The sequence below is a fragment of the Patella vulgata genome, chromosome 1 (assembly GCF_932274485.2).
Source record: "Patella vulgata chromosome 1, xgPatVulg1.2, whole genome shotgun sequence".
Taxonomy (NCBI): Eukaryota; Metazoa; Mollusca; class Gastropoda; family Patellidae; genus Patella; species Patella vulgata.
In genome coordinates this window covers 52,291,462-52,317,662 of record NC_065879.2, presented here as the reverse complement: position 1 = coordinate 52,317,662, position 26,201 = coordinate 52,291,462, and the positions used below count along the sequence as shown (strand labels likewise).

General features: G+C 36.9%; 1 protein-coding gene across 1 annotated transcript in view; it reads left to right on the top strand.

The window, feature by feature from the left end:
- LOC126830155 (uncharacterized) overlaps positions 1–26,201 on the top strand; it is a 513,485-nt gene that overhangs the window by 164,393 nt on the left and 322,891 nt on the right. The window contains exon 7 of the mRNA XM_050560467.2: positions 3,937–4,050. The gene's annotated coding sequence lies outside the window, so the exon portion shown is untranslated. The remainder of the gene's footprint in view (positions 1–3,936; positions 4,051–26,201) is intronic.

The window sequence follows — 26,201 nt, the reverse complement described above, 5'->3', positions numbered from 1 at the left end:
CACATGGAAATGTGGTCGTATATTGCCGTCGGTCCGTCTGTCCATCGTCCACAATTCCTTGTGAACACTCTACAGACTACATTTATCAACCGATTTTTTTTAAATTGATATATGTTGTTTGCATTAGTGAGATGAAGAAGCCTATTTAATTTCAATAACTTCTGTTTATTTCTTCTGGAGTTATGACCCTTGTTTCACTTTGTTGCACCTTGCGAACGCTCTAACGACAAAAGTTATCAACCGATCTGTATGAAATTTATATGCATCATTTAAATTAGTAAAACAAAGAAGCCTATTGAATTTCAGCAATTTCTGTTAATTACATCTAGAGTTATGGCCCTTGTTTCACTTTGTTGAATGTTGTGAACGCTCTAATGACAAAAGTTATCAACCGATCTATATGAAATTTATATGCATCATTTAAATTAGTAAAACAAGGAAACCTATTGAATTTCAGCAATTTCTGTTAATTACATCTAGAGTTATGGCCCTTGTTTCACTTTGTTGAAACTTGTGAATGCTCTAATGACAACAGTTATCATCCGATCTGTTTGAAATTGATATGCATCATTTAAATTAGTGAAATGAAGAAGCCTATTGAATTTCAGCAATTTCCGTTAATTTCTTCTGGAGTTATGGCCCTTGTTTTACTTTGTTGTACCTTGTGAACGCTCTAATGACAAAAGTTATCAAACGATTTGTATGATATTTATATGCATCATTTAAATTAGTAAAACAAAGAGGCCTATTGAATTTCAGCAATTTCCGTTAATTACATCTAGAGTTATGGCCCTTGTTTCACTTTGTTGAATATTGTGAACGCTCTAATGACAACAGTTATCATCCGATCTGTTTGAAATTGATATGCATCATTTTAATTAGTGAAATGAAGTAGCCTATTGAATTTCAGCAATTTTCGTTAATTACGCCGTGAGTTATGGCCCTTGTTTCACTTTGTTGTACCTTGTAAATGCTCTAACGACAAAAGTTATTATCCGATCTGTATGAAATTTATATGTATCATTTAAATTAGTAAAACGAACAAGCCTATTGAGTTTCAGTTATCACCTAAATTAGTGAAATGAGACAAACAAGCCTATTGAATGTCAGCAATTTCCATCAATTACGTCGAGAGTTATGGCCCTTGATTTACTTTGTTGAACTTTGTGAACTTTCGAACAACAAAAGTTATCATCCGATCTATATGAAATTCATATGCATTATTTGAATTATTAAAACGAAAAAAGCCTGTCGAATTTGAACAATTTCTGTAGATTGCTTCCAGAGTTACGGCCCTTGTTTTAGATTTTAGAACCTTGTGAACCTTCAAACAATGGAAATTATAATGTCATCTGTATGAAATTGTCTATTAAATTCCCTTAATACCTACAAAAGATTGTGTGACAACCCTTGTCGACTGCTCGGACGATTTAGCTGCTGTGGGCGTATGTTTTGTTGCCAGGCAACCTATCTTTTTGTAAATCAACACTTTTTATGAGAAAGGTTTCTCGGCCGTGTGCTTTATCCTTTATCGTAAGATTTGGGACAGGATGGGCACTCAAAGCACGAGATAATGATATAGACATTATGTGATATCACAATTAATGCTTTGCATCCATGAAATTGAATCACATTTTGCATACCGGTAGTCCATTGCCAAATCACGCTATTTTACCGAGATTTCGTCTAATAGTTTGGATGCAGCTATGGCGGGTGTGGCACCAGGCAGGGTAAGCTTACTTTTCCGGACACCTGTTACCACTGTTTGTCATGTATTTTGTACATGGCTCGCGTAAAGCCAAATTAACGCGAGTGATTAAGTACTCGCGCAAATAAAAAAATAATTTAATCAAAAATAATGGAATATCGTAATAAAAAAGAAAAGCCGTAAGCAAGTTGTATGCCTTCATATTGATGCACTATTGTGCACGCGGTGTGGCCTCTTGTCTTTCCAGTGCCACCTGTTGTTACTAAAAATACTTTGAGACATGTACTGCCAGGCCGTTTTCAAGACTGGAGCGAATGTAGAATGTAGTTGTCATTTCTATATTAATTTAAATTTAAAAACAAGGGTATATACCGAGCGAAATTCTCGGCTTTCACGCGGTAAAAAGCCGAGCGATCATGTTTTTGCATACCTAATGAAGTTATTTTAAGAATAAGTTATTTGATTGGTCATTCGCCAAGGTCAATGGTTGAAGTGTCCAATCAGAAACAAACAACCCTCCAGGTCAGGTTATTTGGCATGGGCACTAAGCTGATGTTCCAGATATCCTTTCTGGTAGGTTTATCACAAATATTCTAGATAAACACGGCTTTAATTTATTTTTTTAGATCACTCAATAAGTTTGAAAGACAACCATATGCACAAAATAATAATAATACTATTACTAAGTTCTGTTCTGAATAACATTAAAATTTATGTCAGTCAAAGTAATATGTATTATCAAATTATGTATAATGTATACACAAGGTTGCGTGTAAATATATATATATATATATATATATATATATATACACACAATATAATAAGCCAATATATTGAAATATTGTATAATTTATAAGAAATACATATAGGCTATGTGAAAAGTCATTTTATTAAAATAAAATAAATCAGTGGAACAGAACTGCCAAACAGATCTCAAATCAGTTTTTTTTCTACAGTTAACAATTTTAGTCAAATTATATCTATGAAAGTTATGGTCAGAATTTATTTAAACTTAGGTAGAAACAAGAAACATGGTTTCAATTCAACACAGCCTAAAAGAGTATGCATTGCCATACAGGCACATGCAATTTAAATGGCTACTCACGCACATCATTCTGCGTGAGTAAATACATGTACTCGCCTCACTCGCTCGTGGCAAGCCCTGGGTGTAGGCATGGTTTCAATCTGAAAGTGAATAGATATAGATGTACATCTAAGTAAACAATTTAAATGTTTATACCCTATTAATATTTACGATAGTTCGTTGAGAATGTATAACAACGAAAATTAACGTTTTCTATTATTTGAGAAATTTGGACGCGACAACAAAATATGGACAGCGTCTTTATCAACAATAAATCACATCAGTTCGTATAGGAAGTCTTTTCTCGATCAGCACACATGAATCAGTATTTAGTACAATGTTTATTCTTTCTTTTCAGCTTACCATATGATGCCATACAAAATATTTATAAGTTGAATTCACCACAGTGAAAGTATAATGTTTGCCTTTAGAAAAACACTTAGAAACAATGGCTTCCGTTGAAAATCAGCTGTCCATTTATTACACAATCACTGATTGGCTTACTGAAGCACTAAGCACGCTTATCGTTGGTTAATTATGATGACATAAGTTCACTGATCTTGAACCGAGATGGCTTACGAACTGCACGGCTACTGCGGGTTGTTTTGGCTAGTGGGGGTGAACTTGATTCATAGCAATCATTGACCGGCACACGGTTACAATAATAAATATGCTACGAAATTGGAATTTATTAATCAAATCTTACATTAGGATGCACAACACTTTGAACTATTTTGCAAAATGGATTTTTGCTCTAAGTAGGACAACGTTTATCTTTTTAGCAATTAGGCAAGTGTAGGGTTCCCATCAGTATATTCTTCAAACTGATTAAATTTATTATGTTGATAATGATGATGTCTCAAACAATTTCAGAACATTGTTAAATTATGTACCCATTCGATAGCCATTCTGATTGCGTATATATGTAACAACAGAAATAAAAACTGCTATATATATCTACAGTCTCAAAATAACCGAAATAAAGTGTCGCCTGGGCATTGAAAACTATTCCATCCCACTATTTCATTCATTAATTTATTGTATCTGATGAATACTTTCAAATATATTTGACAGTTAAAACATTTCATTTTCAAGAATATTAGTATTGTTTAATAAACTGGATAATAATATTAATTTGATCCAGAGAAAGACAGAAGAGGAACAAGAGAGAATATCAGAATTGGAAGATAAAATTCGTACCCTGACAACAGAGACTAAAAAATTGGAACTGAGTGTAGACTCAGCTAATAGAGAAAAAGTTGGTACCAGTATTTTATAAGTTTTTGATTAAATCATGAAATGATATTTCCATACAGAAGTACAACATAAATCAGAACTGGCTTGTCCACGAGAAAACCATGCAAAATCATGCAAAATCGGGAAGGTGAGGGGTCGGCCGATTCCATTCATATTCATAGGGTTTGGTCATGCCCATGAGACTACTCGATAGCCAAAACCGCCGATCTCAGAAATTGACCCTAGCCAAGATATGGCAGGCAGGTGTTTTTGGGGCTTTTTTCTCATTTTTTTGTCAATTTTAGGCAATGTTAGCTGCTGTTTTTCAGGTTGTAAATGAGTACGTATGAAACAAATGATGATTCGATATATTAGGCTAGGTAGTAACGTTTCAAAAAAATGAAGAAAGAAAAATCTATCTTTCCACTCAGGGGTGCCGTTTGGTTATTCCTGAAGTGTATAAATCAAACCTTATAAAGTACCCTAACTTTATGCCGCGATATCTTCACTGCCGCAGGGTCCCATGAATTCTTTTTGTGGTTGTTAGTAACTGGGTATCAGGTCTCTCAATTAAAAAAAAATTAAATTTCATATATGTCTATAACTACACTCTCAAAAATAGTGGTTAATTTTGACAAAAATCAGATAAATTCAAGCAAATGAAGTATAATACAGACGCCTTCACAGCTGCTATGTTTTCGCAACATAATGTTCGTATGACAACTCTTATTGCAACTGGAAGTGAAAATTTGCTAAAATTCGCATTATTTCACTCTTAAATCTCTTGATATGTACAGATCTCATTATAAGCTGCAGTTGAGAGAACTGTCATAGCTCACAATAGTCATTGAATAGTAAAATGTAGGCCTAAATCCTCAAGATTGGAAAATAAATTCTACACTCTAAAAAGTTCCAGGTCAGCACGACTAAAAAGGCAAGATTTTTTCTTTTCTTTCAATTCTTAGGACCGATGTTATCTTTACCTCTACCTGCAACCAATGAGTTAATCATCTATATTTAGACTATACCCTACCTACAAGTAGTTTTCCTACACTCTTAAAGTACGGTGATCATCATCTTTACAAAAAGCCCAAAAATAAACAAAAAACTTTTTTTTTTCAATTGGCTTAATGTAGCAATATATTATATTAGCTGTACGTATATATCCGAATATCGAACAGCAACAATTGGTACTAGTAGTAGGGTAGTTTTATACATGTTTGTCTAACTCGTAACATTTTTTTCAACTTGTATGTAAAGCAGAAAGCACAGATTGCTCTCTGAGGTAAGAATATACAATCGCAGATTAAATACTAATTTGGGCAATGCCCAGACCCCTCAACCCCTCAGTGCTGAAATGCAGTAGGGTAGTGTAAAATATGCAGTAGATACCATGATTTGGCAGTAGATTTCCAAAAACGCGTAAATTCACACTTCCAAGGGTAATTAATTATAGAAATGATACACTGAACTGCAGGCCCAACAATACAAAAATTGCATTAAATGGGTAATAGATAAAATATACACAAGCAATGGTACCATATCTAAAATTATTTATGTAATTAAACCAAAATTGAATATGTAGCCTACAGAAAGAAATAATTAGTAACGTAAAAAATAATTAAAATTACCAGTCCAGTAGTACTGGCAGTAAGTAACACTTTTCTTTTGTTTTAACTTAGCATGATTTTAAAAAATATCTTTGTGACGTGTTCCCCATTTCAGAGTTTTTAACAATTGTTTCATGTAAGATAATTGGTGTGCTTATTAGATTCTACATTAGGAATAGAGGGGGGGGGGGAGTCGTAAAAAATGAGTTTTGCGTACCGGTAACAACTAAATATTGGTATCAATTTAATCATGCCCCCCATTGCGACTATCCTCTCAATGTATGGGATTTCTTTCTCCTGTGATTGCGTAAATCTGCTTTTACATTTATTCGAGAGAGTGTTCCATGTAAGTCAGAATCAGCGAGAGGTATTCCCATCTTGAAATAAAATATCCAGGTTGTGTTGCATTTGAAGTATTGTATTAGATGCTGTACGTATGCGCGCAAACGAAAATGTCAGCCATTGCTGCCGTAAATTGGTCGCTATTTGTTTAGTTTATCGCTACGCATTTTAAGAGTATTTGGAACATGTGCCAATAATTATATCCACTTTATTTACTCTAAAATAGATTGAAAAGAATTTGAGAACAAATCTCTTAGCTAAATTACACCTTACAATATCCCAAATCGATGTTGATAACCGAAAGTCGCGATCTTTATTGTTTACATGCAAAGAGTTGCTTCCCTTAGTTTTGGCGAGAAAATTTAAAAACTCTTTGTTTGAAAATGCGGTAGAAATCTATTACCACACAGTAGAGCGGTACATGAGGCCTTTTCGCGGCACTTTACCGCGTGATGCGGTAGAGTTGACAGGTCTGGCAATGCCCGTTATTGACCTCGTGAGTCAATCTTTAATCCTCAAAAAATATCAAATATATACAAAACTTACTTTCGGGAGGGAATACTAATCCTTACAAAATATCACATCTAATTACATTCATGAACCCTCACAAAATATCAATTGTAATACAAAAACTACGTTCATAATGTTTCACAATATATCAGAGACATTTAATGAATCCTTTCCTTACAAAATATCAAATACAGTATTATACAAAATTTATATTCATGAACCCTCGCAAAATATCATACAAAATTTACATTCATAAATTTTTACAAAATATCAGAAGGATAAAATAGTGGTAGCACCTCATGAATCTAATCTCCTCAATATATATCAGGATCTATCAGCAGGACGGTGTTACTATCATTGACAAATAGTAAATATCATCGGGACGGTGTTATAATCATTGACAAATAGTAAATATCAGCAGAACCGTGTTATAATCATTGATAAATAGTAAATATCATCAGGACGGTGTTATAATCATTGACAAATAGTAAATATCAGCAGAACGGTGTTATAATCATTGACAAATAGTAAATATCAGCGGGATGATGTTACTATCATTGAAAAATAGTAAATATCAGCGTGACCATGTTACTATCATTGAAAAATAGTAAATATGAGCAAGACAGTGTCATTGAAAAATAGTAAATATCATCAGGACGATGTTATAATCATTGACAAATAGTAAATATCAGTAGAACGGTGTTACTATCATTGACAAATATGTAGTAAATATCAGCGGGACGATGTTACTATTATTGAAAAATAGTAAATATCATCAGGAAGGTGTTACTATCATTGACAAATAGTAAATATCAGCGGGACGATGTTACTATCATTGAAAAATAGTAAATATCATTAGGAGGGTGTTATAATCATTGACAAATAGTAAATATCAGTAGAACGGTGTTACTATCATTGACAAATAGTAAATATCATCAGGACGGTGTTACTATCATTGAAAAATAGTAAATATCAGTAGAACGGTGTTACTATCATTGACAAATAGTAAATATCAGCGGGACAATGTTACTATCATTGACAAATAGTAAATATGAGCAGGACGGTGTTATAACCATTGACAAATAGTAAATATCAGCAGAACGGTGTTACTATCATTGACAAATATTAAATATCAGTGGGACGATGTTACTATCATTGAAAAATAGTAAATATCATCAGGACGGAGTTATAATCATTGACAAATATTAAATATCAGTAGAACGGTGTTACTATCATTGACAAATATTAAATATCAGTGGGACGATATTACTATCATTGAAAAATAGTAAATATCATCAGGACGGAGTTATAATCATTGACAAATATTAAATATCAGTAGAACGGTGTTACTATCATTGAAAAATAGTAAATATCAGTGGGACGATGTGACTATCATTGAAAAATAGTAAATATCAGCGGGACGATATTACTATAATTGAAAAATAGTAAATATGAACAGGACGGTGTCATTGAAAAATAGTAATTACCATCAGGACGGTGTTATAATCATTGACAAATAGTAAATATCAGTAGAACGGTGTTACTATCATCCATATTTTGTCACTATATTGTTTAGAACATATCAATATTAGATGATCCAATATCAAAATTGTCAAAACTTAGATAATGTTATCGCCCATGCGTATGAAGATATATGAAATTTTATTTTTTTAATCGAGAGACCTTGTACCCATTTACTAACAACCACAAAAAGAATTCATGGGACCCCGCGGCAGTGGAGATATCGGGGCATAAAGTTGGGTACTTTATAGGGTTCGATTTATACCCTTCAGGAATAACCAAATGACAACCCGCAGTGGAAAGATAGATTTTTCTTTTTTCATTTTTTTGAAACATTACTACCTAGCCTAAAATATTGAATCATCATTTGTTTCATAAGTATTCATTTACAACCTGAAAAACAGCAGCTAACATTGCATAAAATGGACGAAAAAAGTGAGCAAAAAGCTCCAAAATACACCTGTTTGCCGTATCTCAAGCTATGGTCAATTTCTGAGATCGGCGGTTTTGGCTATCGAGTAGTCTCATGGGCATGACCAAACCCTGTGAATATGAATGGAATGGGCCGACCCCTCACCTTCCCGATTTCTGCATGGTTTTCCCGTGGACTAGCACTTAAGCGGAGCTTATGTCGACCGTACAACTGAGAGCAACTGGCTTCAACTGAATGCAACTGAAAAAGGTCGATCTAAGCGTCTCTTACAACTCAAAGCAACTAGTTCCAGTCAGTTAAAGCCAGTTGCCCATGTTTAACTTTCTGCAACTCGCTTTAACTTTGTGCAACTAGTTCCCGTCAACATGAGCATTGTTACGACTGGTGTCAACTCGTTTCCATAGAAATAACATCACGTGATAAGAGACGTGTCATGTGACTTTATAAATAGGCAAAATGGAAGCAAACAATGGCACCCACTTTTTAAATGTTGATGATGTCGACAATAATGTAGTAATAGAATTCTAGCCATTTTGTTGCTCACGTGATAAATTTATTAATAGTTAAGTGTGACCACTTTCAGTTCCGAGTCAACATTGGCACTCCGAATTCAGTTGCTCACAGTTGCACCCAGTTGTTGATTTGATCAACATAAGCCCCACTTTATATTTCGTTGTATTGCATTTCATATTCCATATTTATTGGTGATTGTTGATCGTGTTTCATTACATGCTCACAACCTGCCATACGGGCAGTCTACGGGGAATATTTTAGTAAACACTGTAGAAGGTCGCAGACAGGCTGTAGAGACTTTTGGTCCTACACATACAACATTTTCATCCGGTTTCTTGCGGCTGGTCTGCGAGCTACTAAACCCTACGACCTGTGTGTGTCAAAACACGTACAGCGGGTTGTGAGCTAGGTCTTAAGTGGTTCATCTGTAGATATTAAATATAATCTACTGACAGTGGCATACACATTCAATTTTATTGTCCCCCGCCTTTCGAAGAAAGCAGCGGACTATTAAAATGGGTTCGTCCGTCTGTCTGTCCGTCACACTTTTTGGGACACTTTAATTCTCCTAATTGACCTAGAATGTTCAAACTTGGTGTAGGTGTTTATTAGGTCAATGCCTTGATGGAGTTTGAAGATGAGCATTTTCTGCTTAGGGTAAGCAGAGATAAGCAATTTGATTGGCCGAGACTTTGGAACACAATCATTCTCCTTCTAATTGAGCTAAAATGTTCAAACTTGGTGTAGGTGTTTATTAGGTCAATGCCTTGATTGAGTGTGAAGATGAGCTTTTTCTGCTTAAGGTAAGTAGAGATAAGCAATTTGATTGGTTGATGCTTTTGGACACGATAACTTTAGTTCCAATTAAGTGAGAGTGATGAAACTTGGTGTATAGTTTCATTACATCAATACCTTGACTAAGTTCGATGATGAGAATTGTCTGCTTAGGCTAAGGAGCAATAAGCATTTTGATTGGTCAAGACTTTGAAACATAACAACTCTGCTTCTAATTGAGGTAGAATGTTTAAACTTGATGTAGATGTTCGTCTTGACTCAGTTCAATGATTAACATATCAGCTAATGCTAAGCAGAGATAAGCAATTTCCATGGTCGATGCTTTGGGACAAGATAACTTTGATTCTATCTGATAGAGAGTGATGAAACTTAGTGTATAGTTGATAAGTAAGGGTTATCGACTGAGACAGAGGGGTTCAAGTTAGATGAACACCCGAGCTTGTGCAAGGTTGTACACTGAGAACGCGTCAGCGTTCGAAGTGTTCAATTGCGCGAGCTCGGGTGTTCATCTAACTTGACCCCGAGGGTCGAAGGTCGGTAACTGACTTACACACTGGATTCTTTGTGTAAGAGATACGAGATACGAGAGAGACGCAAGTTTATCACAGGACCTTTATCACACAAAATAATTTTACCAATTCGGCTATAACAGGTATCAATACATTATTTTGCACGTCATAATATATAGTTGTTTACTCAGCAGATTGGGGAGTGGGTCAATAACCTGAATATGTGTATACCTGTTTATTTACGATGCATACAAATCAGATCATTCCAATGCCACTTTTTTTTATTAAGAAATGTGGATTGGTATATGGATAAATGTATTTTAAGCCTATTTGCTGATTTCCGGTTTTCGACACTTTTTTATACCCCAACATGTTGTCGCTCCCGTCAATTATGGTCATGAGACGAAGAATCCTGTTGATTTTCAATGATTTCCGATAATGACTTCCAGATTTATGGCCCTTGATATTTAATGTTTTTAGTACTCAACGTCAGTATAGGGCAGAATTAGAAGCCAAACAAGTATGACAATTACTTAATGGGTTTGTTATTCGTAATTATAATTAAGTGTGTTGTAAATGTTTTCCTTACCGACAAGGGGGGTTCGATGGTTAGCGCGTGCGCGTTGTATCATAAGGTCTGGCGTTGAGTCAACTGGCGTGGTTTCGATTCCCCAGTTGTACGTGACAAGGTGCAGGGTAGCCTATCCAACCTCGTGGGTTTTCTCCGGGTCCTCCGGTCTCCTCCCACTGCTAAGAACTCCTACGCGCAAGCGAATTTTTGAAATAAAATTGAACCATGTGAGTCCCGAAATGACCTAGTTTGTGTTGAGTCGATGTTAAACCCCATTTCTCTCTCCTTACCGGCAAAAGAAATAAACACCCCTTGTTGACTGCGCGGACGACTTAGCTGCTGTGGACGTATGTTTCGTTGCCTGGCAATCTATCTTTAAAATCCACAACAGGCCAATGAAAAATGTAATATCAATTCGGTGTGAATGAGGTATGCTGCATTGACTGGAATACGTTTTACATTCATGAATTATCAGCCACAGAACAAACTAACCATGTGCGAAAAAATAGCATGTGTGATGATGTAGGAAAGTTATTTTACAAGATTGCAATTATCTAAAACATGACCAAACAGAAATTTATCCCAGTTCGCTAGGTTTTGTGTATTTGTTCCTTATACTATATTGGATGCCTTTTCTAGCTAATGATACTATTTCACAATCTTAATTGAAAAAAAAAATAATTTATTATTTTAACTACATGTATTTATCTTTGTTTTTATTAACACAGTGTTATTTCTAATACAGTGCACGCACGAAAATGCGTGGTCTGTTTTCACAATCACCGGGTTAGTATGTTGGAGTGTTCATTTATATGAACACCTACTTTTCCTCAAATGATCACTTGTGCACGTGCTAAAACAACACATTACAGGTTGATCAGTAACTTGAACGCCCGAGTCAGAACAAAGGGTCCAGTGTGTAATCAGTTTGATTGCTCGATACTTTTGAAAAAAATAGATGTGTGATTAATTAATATGTGTCATCTATTTATTTGGGGATTTCGGCGGGGGACATCAGCCTCACTGTTGGCTTGTTTACTAACTAGTTATATAATATAATAGAGATCTCAATTTATTGACAATTCTCCAATATTTGTATTCAATTTTAATAATTCCGGTTTAAATATATAACCCTTCTAATTGAGCTAGAATGTTCAAACTTGGTGAATGTGTATATTAGGTAAATACCTTGATGGAGTTCTAAGATGAGCATTTTCTGCTTAGGGTAAGCAGAGATAAGCAATTTGATTGGTTGATGCTTTGAGACAGGATGACTTTAGTTCTAATTAAGTGAGAGTGATGAAACTTGGTGTATAGTTTCATTACATTAATACCATAACTAAGTTCAATAATGAGCATTTTCTGCTCCGTGTAAGCAGAGTGAGACACAATTTGATTGGTCAAGACTTTGGAAAACAATATCTCTCTTTCTAATTGAGGTAGAATATTCAAACTTGGTGTGGGAGTTCATTGGGTGAATGTCCTGATGGAGTTTGAAGATGAGCATTTTCTGCTTAGGGTAAGCAGAGATAAGCAATTTGATTGGTTGATGCTTTAGGACATGATAACATTGGTTCTAATTAAGTAAGAGTGATGAAACTTGGTGTATAGTTTCATCAAATCAATGCCTTGACTAAGTTCGATAATGAGCATTTTCGGCCTAGGCAAAGTAGAGACTTGAATTTGATTGGTCCAGACATTGGAACACAATAACTCTCCTTCTAATATGGTAGAATGTTAGATGGTGTAGGTGTCTATTAGGTGAATGCCTTGACAGAGTTCGATCATGCACATTTTTCAACAAGGCTAAGCAATTTAATTGGTTGAGACTTAGGAACACGATAACTTTGGTTTTAATTGTGTGAGAGTGATGAAACTTGACTAAGTTTGATGGTGAGAATTTGATTGGTCAAGACTTTGGAAGATAATAACTTGGCTTTTAATTGAGGTAGAATGTTTAAAGAAAAATATTGGTGCCAGTCATTATCACATATGTGATAGAACTGGTTAAACACGTTCCAAATATTTTTTTATCACAGAGATCATTGCTACAATAGATGCGTAATCAATGTTTCAACAATCGGAAGTGACGAATGCAAAAGGAAAACACGAGTTATCCCTCTATATAACTGACTGAAGTGACGAGTGTTAACACACCAGAAGAATGCTATTGTTTAGAACAGGGTTTTTAGCGCTGGAAAGTATGCATATAGTTTACACTGTGAAACTGGTATCGTTTATAATGGGGGTTATAGCGCTAAAAACTAGGTATATAGTTTAATTTCAAAACATTGTTTGATAATTGATAATAATCGTTTGAAAATTACAAAAGTAGATTAATTAGTACTATGCCTTAATTTAATGGTACAGTGTTTAATTTCTCCCAGAGGGATTTAGAAATGGCAGACGTTCACCTATCTAGTGCGTTTATTTATTAGATGAGTAGTTCAATTTCCCGAAATCACATTTCTGAAGTACATAAAACAGTAGAAAATCAGTATCCAAATATATTCGTAACTAGGCAGTGACAGTGTCAGTAGGCCTATGTTTTCTTTTTTGGTAGGCGAGCTTCACTCACCAATTTTTATTAATCAGGTGGTGGATTTTTTAAAAAAATCATGCTTTCAAAATCTGACAGGCATGATCTACCCAATAATAAGTCATTAGTCACAAGGAATCGCTTGTGAATACATCGAGGGAGTTGAATATAGCAGCTGAAATATAGGCCTTATCATTATATAATCATTATCATTGCCAAAATTGTCATTTGTTGACAACACGTCAAAACAGCTACATAGCAACCACTGGCATCTTAGACAAGACATCATTGTCATAGTTTATATGGTATTTTAGAGGATGAAAGTATGAACTTCAATTGTGTAAAGAAGAACTAGCTACAACATTGTGATAACAGTCTGCAAAATAAAATAATAAAGGCTGGAAACTTACATGAAACTCCCGAAGCGAAGTCATTTTTGTTGCCAAGAGTTACTCCTCTTTTAGTCTCGGATAGCATGACAGAATTATTTCAATCACGCTGACACTCATCTCGAAATACTGCAATAATACTAATTTCTTGTTCTTTTAAAAATCTTCAAACGTTAAAAATATTTTTTGTTGTCGATATCCGAATAACATTTTCTTTCATAATTCATTTACCAGCAACTCGAGACTCAAACATTTTAAATTTGCAGGTAAGCAAGAGACCATCTATAATCTATTGAAAATATTTTGAAAAATGAACGCAAGCGCGTGACCAAATGAGTGTAAAAATGTTTCTTAAATAGTTTCGAAGAAAATCTCCAAATATTTGTGCTACAATATCGATAAACACGTTTCTGTTACGTATTTATCAGGTGTTTATTGTCCATTTAACCATGCTTGAATTATCCATTAGAACAATTTGACGCTAACCCTAATAATAGATATCGGTGGACTGATGAACCCTAACCCTATCCTAACCCTAATAATAAATATCGGTGGACTAATGAACCCTAACCCAACCCTAATAATAGACTGTAGAGTTTTATCGTAAATAAAATTAATAGAATCCTCTGTAACCTACTGATGTAAATTGTAGGAGGTGTGTGTGTGTGTGTGGGGGGGGGGGGCGGGGGGTGTAGGTGCTATTCATCGTAGCCCGTTCGTAATTTAGCCATGACAATGGCACCTATTTTGTGTGAAAATCCAGATTGATTGCGTCCCAATTGTAATTGTTCTTTAATAATGAGGTCAACTGATTATTTACTGACAATTCAGAATAAAAGTATTGTCTACAAGACTACGACATGGTAACAATTTGTTGTTAAAGGGGCTTCTATTATAGTCAATTATCAATTCCTTTTGATGGCACGTGTGAATTCACGTAATATGGAAACTTGATTGACAGTATGCATTGACTCAGACTCTTTGGTGCCGAAATGAAAAGGTCATCACAGTATTATTCGACTGATACGTGTTAATGTACATGTGTTCAGCAAGGTTGACGATGACTTCTCGCAATGTGTGCTTAAAAACAAGAGATGAGCATTTAATTCATTTGTGATTTAAATCCCAAGATATAATTAATTCAGGTGTTATTTACCGATTTACAATGCATTGTGTAACTTATTTGTCAGAATGGGAATAGCTATTTTAATGGACAAAACTTTCGCCCACGGTAAGACCAGCATCTATGTGTTTAGTCTTTGAAATTTTCGTAATTTGAATGAGTTTGAAAGTCTTAGAAATGTCAAACATTATGACTAAGTGATGTATCGGTACAGCCATAACTCTGTTTATTTTAGGGGGGTTGGGTGGCTGAATGGTTAGCACGTGTGCGCTGTACCATAAAGTCTGTCATTGAGTCAACTGGCGTGGTTTCGAATCCCCGGTTGTACGTGGCAAGGAGTAGGGTCGCCTGTCCAACCTTGTGGGTTTTCTCCGGGTCCTCCGGTTTCCTCCCACTGCTAAAGACCCCTACGCGCAAGTGAATTATTGAAATAAAATTAAACCATGTGTTAGTCCCGAAATGACCTAGTTTGTGTTGAGTGAACGTTAAACCCCATTTCTCTCTTTCTCTCTGTTTATTTTATTATTTAAAAAACTGCCAATGTTTGATAATTGATATTTTTCAATATAAGTCAGTAAAATCTGTGTGTCTAACCGTGTTAAATTAACAATCTTTTTTTTGCATGCTGTGTTAGCTGATATTCGACTACGATATGACTGCGGTGCAATTGCACGATAAATAAACCTATTTCAAACCAGCTACGGATGTGCTGACTGTACATGCGTGGAAAGTCTGACTTCTTAAATTTCGCCGGTTTACTCATATTTGCGGAGGAAATTTAGAGTGGAATTTTGAGCGTGGCCAGAGCGGATTGATTAATTGGTGCCCGCAATTTTTCATTTCCACCTAGGCCCGACTTCGGGGAAATTTAGTACTTCCGCCCGACTTGTACTGCATTATCTGGGATGTGATTTACTGATTTCCAAATGTATATTTACTTATTTTTGATATATTTGTCAATGGCGGAATTACTATTTTGAATACTAATTACTACGACCACGGTAAGGTGCCTTTTTTTAATATTCACCATTATTATTCACACTTCATATGCAAATAATCGTAATCAAAATGAACATATTGGATAAATGGCTCGCGTGAAAATAAACGATTCATCTAATAATTCATAGATAAGTAAACGGTCGGCCATTTCTAAACCCCTCTCGGAGAAATTAAACGCTGTACCATTAAATTAAGCCATAGTACTAATTACTGGCGTCAACTATTCATTGTGGACGCTCTAGAGGCTAAAGTTAATATACGATTGACTTTAAATTTATAATCAGTGTTTAAGGTCATGAGACGAAGAAGCCTATTGATTTTCAGCGATTTCCGATAATTACTGCCAGAGTTATGGTCCTTGATCACTTAAAAAATCTTGTGGACGCTCTAGAGGTCAAAATTAATATCCGATTGACTTTAAATTTATACACAGTGTTTAATTAAGGTCATGAGACAAAGTGGCCTATTGATTTTCAGTGATTTCCAATAATTACTGCCAGAGTTATGGCCCTTGATCACCTCAAGAAATCTTGTGGACGCTCTAGAGGTCAAAGTTAATATCCAATTAACTTTAAATTTATACACAGTGTTTAAGGTCATGAGACAAAGAAGCCCATTGATTTTCAGCGATTTCCGATAATTACTGCCAGAGTTATGGCCCTTGATCACTTTAAAAAATCTTATGGACGCTCTCAAGGCTAAAGTTAATATCTGTTTGACTTTAAATTTATACACAGTGTTTAAGGTCATGAGACGAAGAAGCCTATTGATTTTCAGCGATTTCCTATAATTACTGCCAGAGTTATGGCCCTTGATCACTTTGAAAAATCTTGTGGACGCTCTACAGGTCAAAGTTAATATCCGATGGACTTTAAATTTATACACAGTGTTTAAGGTCATGAGACGAAGACGTCTATTCATTTTCAGCGATTTTCAATAATTACTTCCAGAGTTATGGCCCTTGATCACTTCAAAAATCTTGTGGACGTATAACCGCTAGGTTCTTCAATAACTAATAAGTCTGGAATGGTTCTTCAATCTTTTAATTACTGGAACTTATCTCTTACAAATAACAATAATTCAATACATACAATGTACATTTACAGCACAGTGGATGACCTAATGACTACCTATTGATGTACATTAACCTTTTTATATTCTAACTATAAATGGATAAGCTCAAGTGTTGACTTCAAAACATATACTATTCAGGATTATCCCTAGAGACAGTAACATAAATAAACAATAATGGATTAAGTACTTAACTAATTAGCTTCTACCCTGATTGATAACAAACCATGACACCTTAAATACTATGTAAAACTGACTGATCATTATGCCTGGTCATATATGCCTCCCCTTCACGATGTGTCGACCACGACACTCATAAAAATAAATTATTATGTACAAAATATTAGAGACAATCATAAACTGTATATTTTCAATTTTCCCTCTACCGCTGCAATGAAACACAAGAATATTCCCTATTATTCATGTTTGCATGTATTTACAGTTCAATTATCCAGTAGACGTGGTACAAGGGTTAATCAGCGAACTGGATGTATGAGATGTGTTGTTGACGTTTGGGAAAGTAGGACGAGGGGAAATGTGTAGGGAGTGAAGTGTTGTAAAGGGATAGTTAGATGTATTATGAATGGTTAGAGTGGCTGTGGTGTTACGGTGAAATACCACAGCTTTATGATTTGTTAGACAGGAGTGATGTAATGGGTGTCAACAACTGGGTATGCTGGTACCGTCGCAACGTAGCCGTGAAATATATATTGTGGGGGGGAAGGGCGGAAACGGAAAAATATACAATGTTGACAGTATGTGCCAGGCATGAGGCTGCGCAGACCGAGCGGCAGCTCGATAGGGAGTGTGTGGGAGGGTCACCCTCATAAAATTTTTTTTTAAATTTCAGTTTTCTGTAAGCAGTGAAAACACTATTTTGGCATTGTTTGCGGGGTTAAACCTAAAAATCACATTAATACACCTATTGCACGATATTGTGAAACTAGCTGACGAAGACAGCTCGGGCGGCGATTGTTCGACTCGGGGCTGCTCTAGCTGTCAGTATCTAACAAACGCATTTAGTTCGCGTACAACTTTTAAAAACCGAATGTCAGTATGGTATTTCTCACATAATTGGTTATCGCAAAAACAGAGTAAACTGAAAGCGAGCAATCTCGACTCAAACCTATAGTCTATAGCCTACTTACAGTACTACACTTGTCACTAGGCTTCCTATATTATTGTTTGTGGACGGTTTACTACTCAGTGATAAGCCTGCGCCGCAAAAAGAGGTCTCGCCTTTTATTATTAGTATAATGACTTCCTCACGTGCGGCAGGTTAGTTTGCTTCTAAAAACACTGTTTTCCGTTCCAAAAAATACAAAAGTAATTTTCTACTAGATGACCATGGTTCTTTTCACCGAGACTAGATAATTTCTCTCGGTGTAAGGATATATCTATGGATAAGTTCATACAAGGTCAATAAATCCGCGGTCACTTCGGGTCACACTGTTGAGAAAATAAACCGATGGGTTTGTTTAGTAGCAAATCGAGCGTGAATCAACTGAGTTTGTACTGAAAAATTTTTGAGTGATATGTATGAACTGTCTTCACACATTCGGTTTATAATTAGCGATATACAGGTACAGTGGCAAGTGTTGTACTTCACAGACTGTTTACCTCCGAACTACCTCCGCACGAAATCCCCGATTTGGGTACTTGTAAAAGAAAAAGAAATAGTACCTGTGCGCGTGCCAGTAAAAAAAAAACCTAAGAGTTCGCGCATAAAAATGCCCGAACGTACCAGGCACCAGGCCATCTAGCAATTTGTTTCCATAACTTAAGACCTATCCTTGGAACCAGAACTCTATAATGTGTCATTCTCTGATAAAATTCTGGATCTTCCTTAATTACTTTCTCTATCCATTCCCACTCAGTGAAGCACTCAATCAATGTTTTAGTTCTATATATACGTTTTTCAATCTGGAAATACTGTATAAAAGTTTCTGGATCTTGAAATTGAGCAAGTGCTCTGTATCTTTTACCATTTGGATATACAGTTTCATCACATTCACACATTCTGATGTCTGTCTGGGTTGCTGGTTTTGAAAGTTCATATGTTCACATTTTGGCTTTGGAAACGGTCCTGGAATCTTATGCTTGTTCACTTCAGTCAATGATCTTCCATACTCATCTAGATCATATTCCGAGACCCATGTATTTGCTGCATGTGGTTTCGTTCGTTCGTTCTTGGTGTTTAACGTCTGCCTCCACATAAGTGATATTGCAGACAAGACATAGGAGAGCCGAAGCTGATTCCTGTTTTTTAGAATATGATTTTGCAATCTTTCCATTTGGCCTTAGGCCATGGATTTGGTTTAGTGGGAAGTTCTTCCCTTTATTGTCCCCCGCCTTTCGAAGAAAGCAGGGGACTATTAAAATGGGTTCGTCCGTCTGTCTGTCCGTCTGTCCGTCCGTCCGTCCGTCTGTCTGTCCGTCACACTTTTTGGGACACAATAACTCTCTTCCTAATTGAGCTAGAATGTTCAAACTTGGTGTATGTGTTTATTAGGTCAATGCCTTGATGGAGTTCGAAGATGAGCATTTTCCGCTTAGGGTAAGCAGAGATAAGCAATTTGATTGGTTGATGCTTTGGGACACGATAACTCTCTTCCTAATTGGGCTAGAATGTTCAAACTTGGTGTATGTGTTGATTAGGTCAATGCCTTGATGGAGTTCGAAGATGAGCATTTTCCGCTTAGGGTAAGCAGAGATAAGCAATTTGATTGGTTGATGCTTTGGGACACGATAACTTTTAATTGAGCTAGAATGTTCAAACTTGGTGTATGTGTTTATTAGGTCAATGCCTTGATGGAGTTCGAAGATGAGCATTTTCCGCTTAGGGTAAGCAGAGATAAGCAATTTGATTGGTTGATACTTTGGGGCACGATAACTCTCTTCCTAATTGAGCTAGAATGTTCAAACTTGGTGTATGTGTTGATTAGGTCAATGCCTTGATGGAGTTCGAAGATGAGCATTTTCCGCTTAGGGTAAGCAGAGATAAGCAATTTGATTGGTTGATGCTTTGGGACACGATAACTTTAGTTCTAATTAAGTGAGATTGATGAAACTTGGTGTATAGTTTCATTACAGTAATACCTTGACTAAGTTTGATAATGAGCATTTTCTGCTCAGGGTAAGCAGAGCGATACGCAATTTGATTGGTCGAGACTTTGGAAAACAATAACTCTCCTACTTTGATTGTTAGACTATAAGTAAAGATATACTGTTTGATTGTTCAATACTTTGTAAAAGATAATTTGTGATAAATTTATATGTGTCCTCTAATTATTTTCCTATTTCGGCGGGGGACATCAGCCTCACTGTTGGCTTGTTTAATATAAAACATAACGTTTGGTAGATGATCTCGTCTGCTTCTGGATTGGTAGATGTCATCGTTTTAGTGTTTAGGTGCCAGGCCTGTCTTATCGTGGCCTCCCCTTACTCCACTATCCCACTCTCTGGGTTTGGTATCAGTTTTATTTGCGGAATAGTGTTTAGGTGCCGAGTTCGTCTGACCGTAACTCCCCCTTACTTCACTATCCTGCTAGTTTGGTAGATGTCATCTTTGTAGGGTTTGTGTTTAGGTGCCAGGCCCGTCTTATCGTGACCTCCCCTTACTCCACTATCCCACTCTGTAGGTTTGGTGTCTGTTTTTGGTGGAATAGTGTTAAGAAGCCGAGTCCGTCTGATCGTGACTCCCCCTTACTCCACTATCCTGCCAGTTTGGTATAAATCCCCTATGTAGTTTAGATGCCCGGCCCGACTAACCGTGACCCCCTCTTACTTCACTATTCTACTTAGTCCAACTGTGTCCATTAGGGCGTGGATTTGTTCGAAGATTTGCAGTTTCAGATCTGGTCTCGGGAAGAGTAGATTCTTAGTGTTGAATGGTATGTTGTTGGTCTCCACTGTTCTCACTAGTTTCCTTCTCTCCTCCTCGTATACCTCGCAGTCTACCAGGACATGGTTGGTGGTACATTCTTCTCCGCACTCACAGATGATGACTTGGTGTTTGTAGTCTCGCAGCCGCTCTTTCACCCTTAGCTTCGATATAAGTCTGCAAATATCTCTTCTAGGGTGATTGAGTGTTGTCTTTGTGTAGATCTTGTCATCCAGCTGGAATCTGTATGTGTCAAGTTCAACGAGATTTAATTCCCAGATTGAATTGACCTGTTTTTTGACCATACTGTAGATTTCCGCGGTGCTGTAGTCTATGGTGCGAAGTGGTGCTGTGTCCTTGAGACCTTCATTGGCGAGTCGATCTGCCTCCTCGTTCCCTCTAATGTTGACATGTGATGGAATCCACACGAGTTCTACTTTGCTTCCCTTCTCTAAAACCCTCTGGTACAGCTGCCTGATTTCCAAAATGACTTCTGGTCTTGAGTCCGAGTTGTCATTTTGGATTGAAATCAGACTGCTCAGAGAGTCGCTTGGAATGACGAACTTACTAGTCTTTTGATGGGAAATCCATGAAATAGCGTCACAAATGGCCAAAAGCTCTGCAGTGTACACCGAACAGTTAATGGGCAGTTTCCTGCTTATTCCCTGTTCCCTGTTTGGCAGGTATATTCCAAACGAGCTGGTGCCCCTTTCAGGATTGCGTGAGCCATCCGTGTACACATGGTCCCAGTCATCAGACGGCCAGTTTCTTCCAGGTGTTCTAGAGAGAAAGCATGTGCAGCAGTGGGGTTGTTTTTCTTGTCGGTTTTATGTAGTAGATCTAGATTAACTGGCGGTATAGGGAGCGTCTAAGGGGCGTTTGCTGGGGGGTCGTAGGGCCTGACAATGACAGCTGTCTAGTCCTTCGGATGAGACGAAAACCCAGGTCCCGTGTATACATTAGAATGCACGTAAAAGATCCCTTGGCAGTTGGAATTCGATATAAGAGTAGGCGATAGTGCCGCTGCCCGGGCAAAATTTCCCTCATAGCACACTGTATGGCGTATGCCCGTCTTCATTAGCCCAGTATAGGACCAGAACAGTAGGACGTTAAACCCCATTTCATTTCTGGGGGGTCGTGTTCATTTATCACGAGCTCCCCCAGTCGCAGTTCCTTGATTGTTTCCCCTGATACCCTGGCCGAAGCTTTTCTTTCTAGGATCTCTCACATATCTTTGTAGACTGACAAAGGTTGGGGATCTTTCGCCCAGTTGCGAGATCTTAGCCCAATACCTTGTCGCTAGTTCTTTTCTTCTTAGGGATAGGGGCAACTCCCCGACTTCTTGCAGTAGTGCCTCTCTCCCAGTCCCTTGCCCTACGCCAGTCGCAATACACAGAGCTTTGTATTGGATGGCGCGCAGTTCATGAAGGCCAGAGAGCCGTAGTCTAATACAGATCGTATTAGAGCACGATACACCATCATTAGTGTGACTCTGTTGGCCCCCCAAGTGCTGCCCGTTATTTTCCTCATTAAGTTTAGGATTTTGGTGCATCTATCTACAGTCTCGTCGATGTGCGGTTTCCAGGTCAGCCTTCGGTCAAAGATTACGCCAAGGAACTTGGTTTGGTCTTTAAACTCGATGGTTTTCCCGTTCATACACAGAGTCATTCTGCTTATCCCTCTATCCCTGCTTACAAGCATGCCGACTGTTTTCTTCTCCGAGACTTTGAATCTCCAATCGTTTGCCTATGCCATGAATTTGTCTAAGGCCTTCTGCATGTTCTTTTGTATGGCAAGTTAGTATGATATACATTCAATCAAAATTTATCAGGAGTTAATAAATACAATAATACATATATGGTGGCTTAATATGATCTACAATCAATACTTATTTAGTCAAATAAATAAAAGTGTAAAGAATATTTCAGGGTGTGTTGCGTTTCCCTCTTATGGGGACATTTTTGCGCTATCACCCTGATTTATTAATTAATAGTTTTATTTGTGGTGTAGGACAGGTGGCGATTCCCTCTAGGGGACGTTTTTTCGCTTCATCCTACATTGTATAATTTGATTTATTAATTTTATCGGAGTTTTATTAGTAGTGTAGGGCGGTTTACGCTTCGTTCTAGAGGACATTTTTACGTTCCGCCCTACTGTTAATTGATTAATTTTATTAATTGATTTATTAATTTTATCGGAGTTTTATTAGTAGTGTAGGGCGGTTTACGCTTCCTTCTAGAGGACATTTTTACGTTCCGCCCTACTGTTAATTGATTAATTTTATTAATTGATTTATTAATTTTATCGGAGTTTTATTAGTAGTGTAGGGAGGTTTACGCTTCCTTCTAGAGGACATTTTTACGTTCCGCCCTACTGTTAATTGATTAATTTTATTATTTTATATATTTGGTCATCCCTATATTCTCTATAAAATCCCAGACAAGTTGTGATGTCCAGTATCTATCGTCAGGTTGTGGAGAAAGGAGAGATTTGAGACAGAGAGTTATTCCCCTCTCTGCTAGATTCTTAATTACGGATTGACGTTCTTTGTGTAATTGATTACACTTGATTAGCAGGTGTGACGTGGTCGCAATTTGTCCACATGGGCATTTAATTGGCGTAAAGGTGAAGTCTTTTATTACGTTTATTTTGATTGAGGGATGATTGATGTAAACCTTGTCTACAAGATTGCTATCAATTTGATAGCGATGAGTATTCTCTTGTTTTAGACGGGTTTTCCATGCATTTTTAATTTTATCTTTAGCTATGCTTGTGAATTCCTGACTGCTGTATTCTAAATTTTCTATATCATTTAGTGACAACCCTTTCTTGGCTAGCTTGTCAGCTTGTTCATTGCCGAAAATATTGATGTGGGAGGGGATCCATGCATGGACTACCTCTCTTCCGTTATTCTTGATTGTTTGATTGATATCCCTAATTTGGTGGATTATGCCCTGTCTGCTTTTGGAATAATCTGATTCGATGGATTTGATGCTACTTAGGGAGTCTGATAGGATAACGGCTTTTTGGTGTGTTTGCGTGGCTAGCCATTCTATTACAGTTTTAATGGCCATCAGTTCTGCGGTGTACACAGAACAATGTTCTGGTATCCTTTTCCTGATTTTTAGCTTTGCTTTGGGTATGAAAATGCCGTACCCTGTTAATCCCTGTGTATTATTTTTCGATCCATCTGTATAGATTTTGAGATAGTCTGCCCATTTGGTGTCTATTAGTCCTAATGCTAGTGCTCTAGCCTCTATGGGATTAGCGTGTTTGTTTGTAACGTTAATTAGGTGTGTGTTGATGATTGGATCGTTTAGTTGCCAGGGTGGAGTGACGGGATAAGTTTTTGTTTCTATGATTGTTCCTTTTAAACCGTGCTTATTTAAGACATCGTTTGACATTTGCCCGAATGTCATGGGACGCGTATTTTTTCAATAGCCTATGCGTTTGAATTGTTGGAGGCACATTTTTCTTTTAGCATTTGCAGTTTACCCCAGTACTTGAGTGACATTTCCTCTCGCCTGAGATCGAGCGGGAGTTCTCCCATCTCTTGTAAAAGGGCAACTGTTTTGGTTCCTATTGCTGCTATTGTTACTAGTCTTACTGCTTTACCTTGTATTATGTTCAATTTATTTAGTTGTGTATCACTTGCATTTGCATAAGCCAGACATCCGTAGTCGATTACCGAGCGGATGAGTGCTCTGTATATTAACATAGGAGTGCTTCTATTTGCGCCCCATTGCGTTCCTCTGATGTATTTCATTAAGTTGAGTGTTTTCGATGTGCGACTTACTATGCTGTCTATGTGTGGTTTCCAAGAAAGTTTGGAGTCAAATATCATTCCTTAAAATTTGGTTTCTGTTTTGAATTCTATTTTTGAGCCGCTAAGATTTAAGTCTATTTTCCTGTTAGTGTTAGTCGGATGAAACATTATTGCTACAGTTTTCCCTTCTGAAATTTTGAAACCCCAGTCGTCTGCCCACTTTCAGATTTGTTTTAGGGTATATTGAAGCGATCGTTTGATTATACCTATGTTATTTGAAGCTTTCCAGAACGAGCTGTCGTCAGCAAATAGTGCGGATTCTGTGCCCTTCCCCCCGTAGCTTGGAAGATCATTTATCATTATATTGAATAGTATTGGGCTGATAACGGATCCTTGCGGCGTTCCGTTTTCCATTTTCAATTTGTCACTTAAGCAATTACCTACGCGTACTTTGATATGCCTATCGTTCAGAAAGTCTTCAATCCATTTGTACATTCAGCCATTGATTTTTGCTTTGTGGAGTTTGTGTAAAAGACCATCCACCCATACAAGGTCGAAGGCCTTTGTTAAGTCAACAAAGATTGCGCAGAGGTATTGTTTAGCTGTGAAGGCTTTGGAGATGTCATGTTGTAATCTAATGATATGGTCTGCTGTCGACCTGTCGGAACGATAGCCACTTTGCTGTTTTGTGAAGATTTTGTTGCTTTCACAGTGAAATTTTAGTCTGTTTGTAATTATTGTTTCTAGTGTTTTACATAAAGTAGATGTGAGACTGACTGGGCGATACGCCGTTGTTTCGTTTTTGTCTTTATTGTGCTTATGTAGGGGAATGACTGAGGCAGTCTTCCATTCTTTTGGTGTTTTTCCGTAGGACCATGAGAGATTAAAGATATCAAGGACTAACGCCAGTGCTTTCTCGGGTAGATTTTTCAGCATTGTGTATTTCACACAGTCTAGCCCTTCTGCACTGTCGGATTTAGTCCGTAATGCTTTTTTCAACTCATCTATATTAATGGGACTATTTAGATCTGATTCATTATCTGCATCTTTGTGTATTATTGGAGGTTGGTTTTTTAAGAATTTACTTTTAATGGCTTTGAATGTTTCATTGTGTTGGTTGTTACTAGAGCCATCTGCATAGGTCTGTCCTAACAAGTTTGCTTTGTGCGTATTATTTAAGGCTGTTTCGGTTTTATAGGTTAATAGAGGTATATTTTGTCTTACTTTTTTACCGGTGATTCCTGATATTTTGTTCCATACTGTTCGATCATTGAGGGAGTTACAGAAGTTTTGCCAGTTTTCTTCCTTGGCCATTTTGATTTCTGTCTCTGTGGAAAGTTTAGCTTCAAGGTAGTCAGTTCTAGTTTCCTCATTCGGCCTACGTTTGTATTTTTGTAGTGCTGATTTTCAGATGTTGACTAGGGTTTGTAGATTATCTGACCACCAAGGTTTGGGGGATTTCCTGTTAGTTTCTTTTGTTCGGGGGATAGATTGCTCTGCTGAGCTTATTATAGCCTTAGTTAGATTATTTGAAAATGTGTCTATATTATCATGTCTTATTGACTCAAAATCCCACCCATTGTACAAGTTTTTATATAG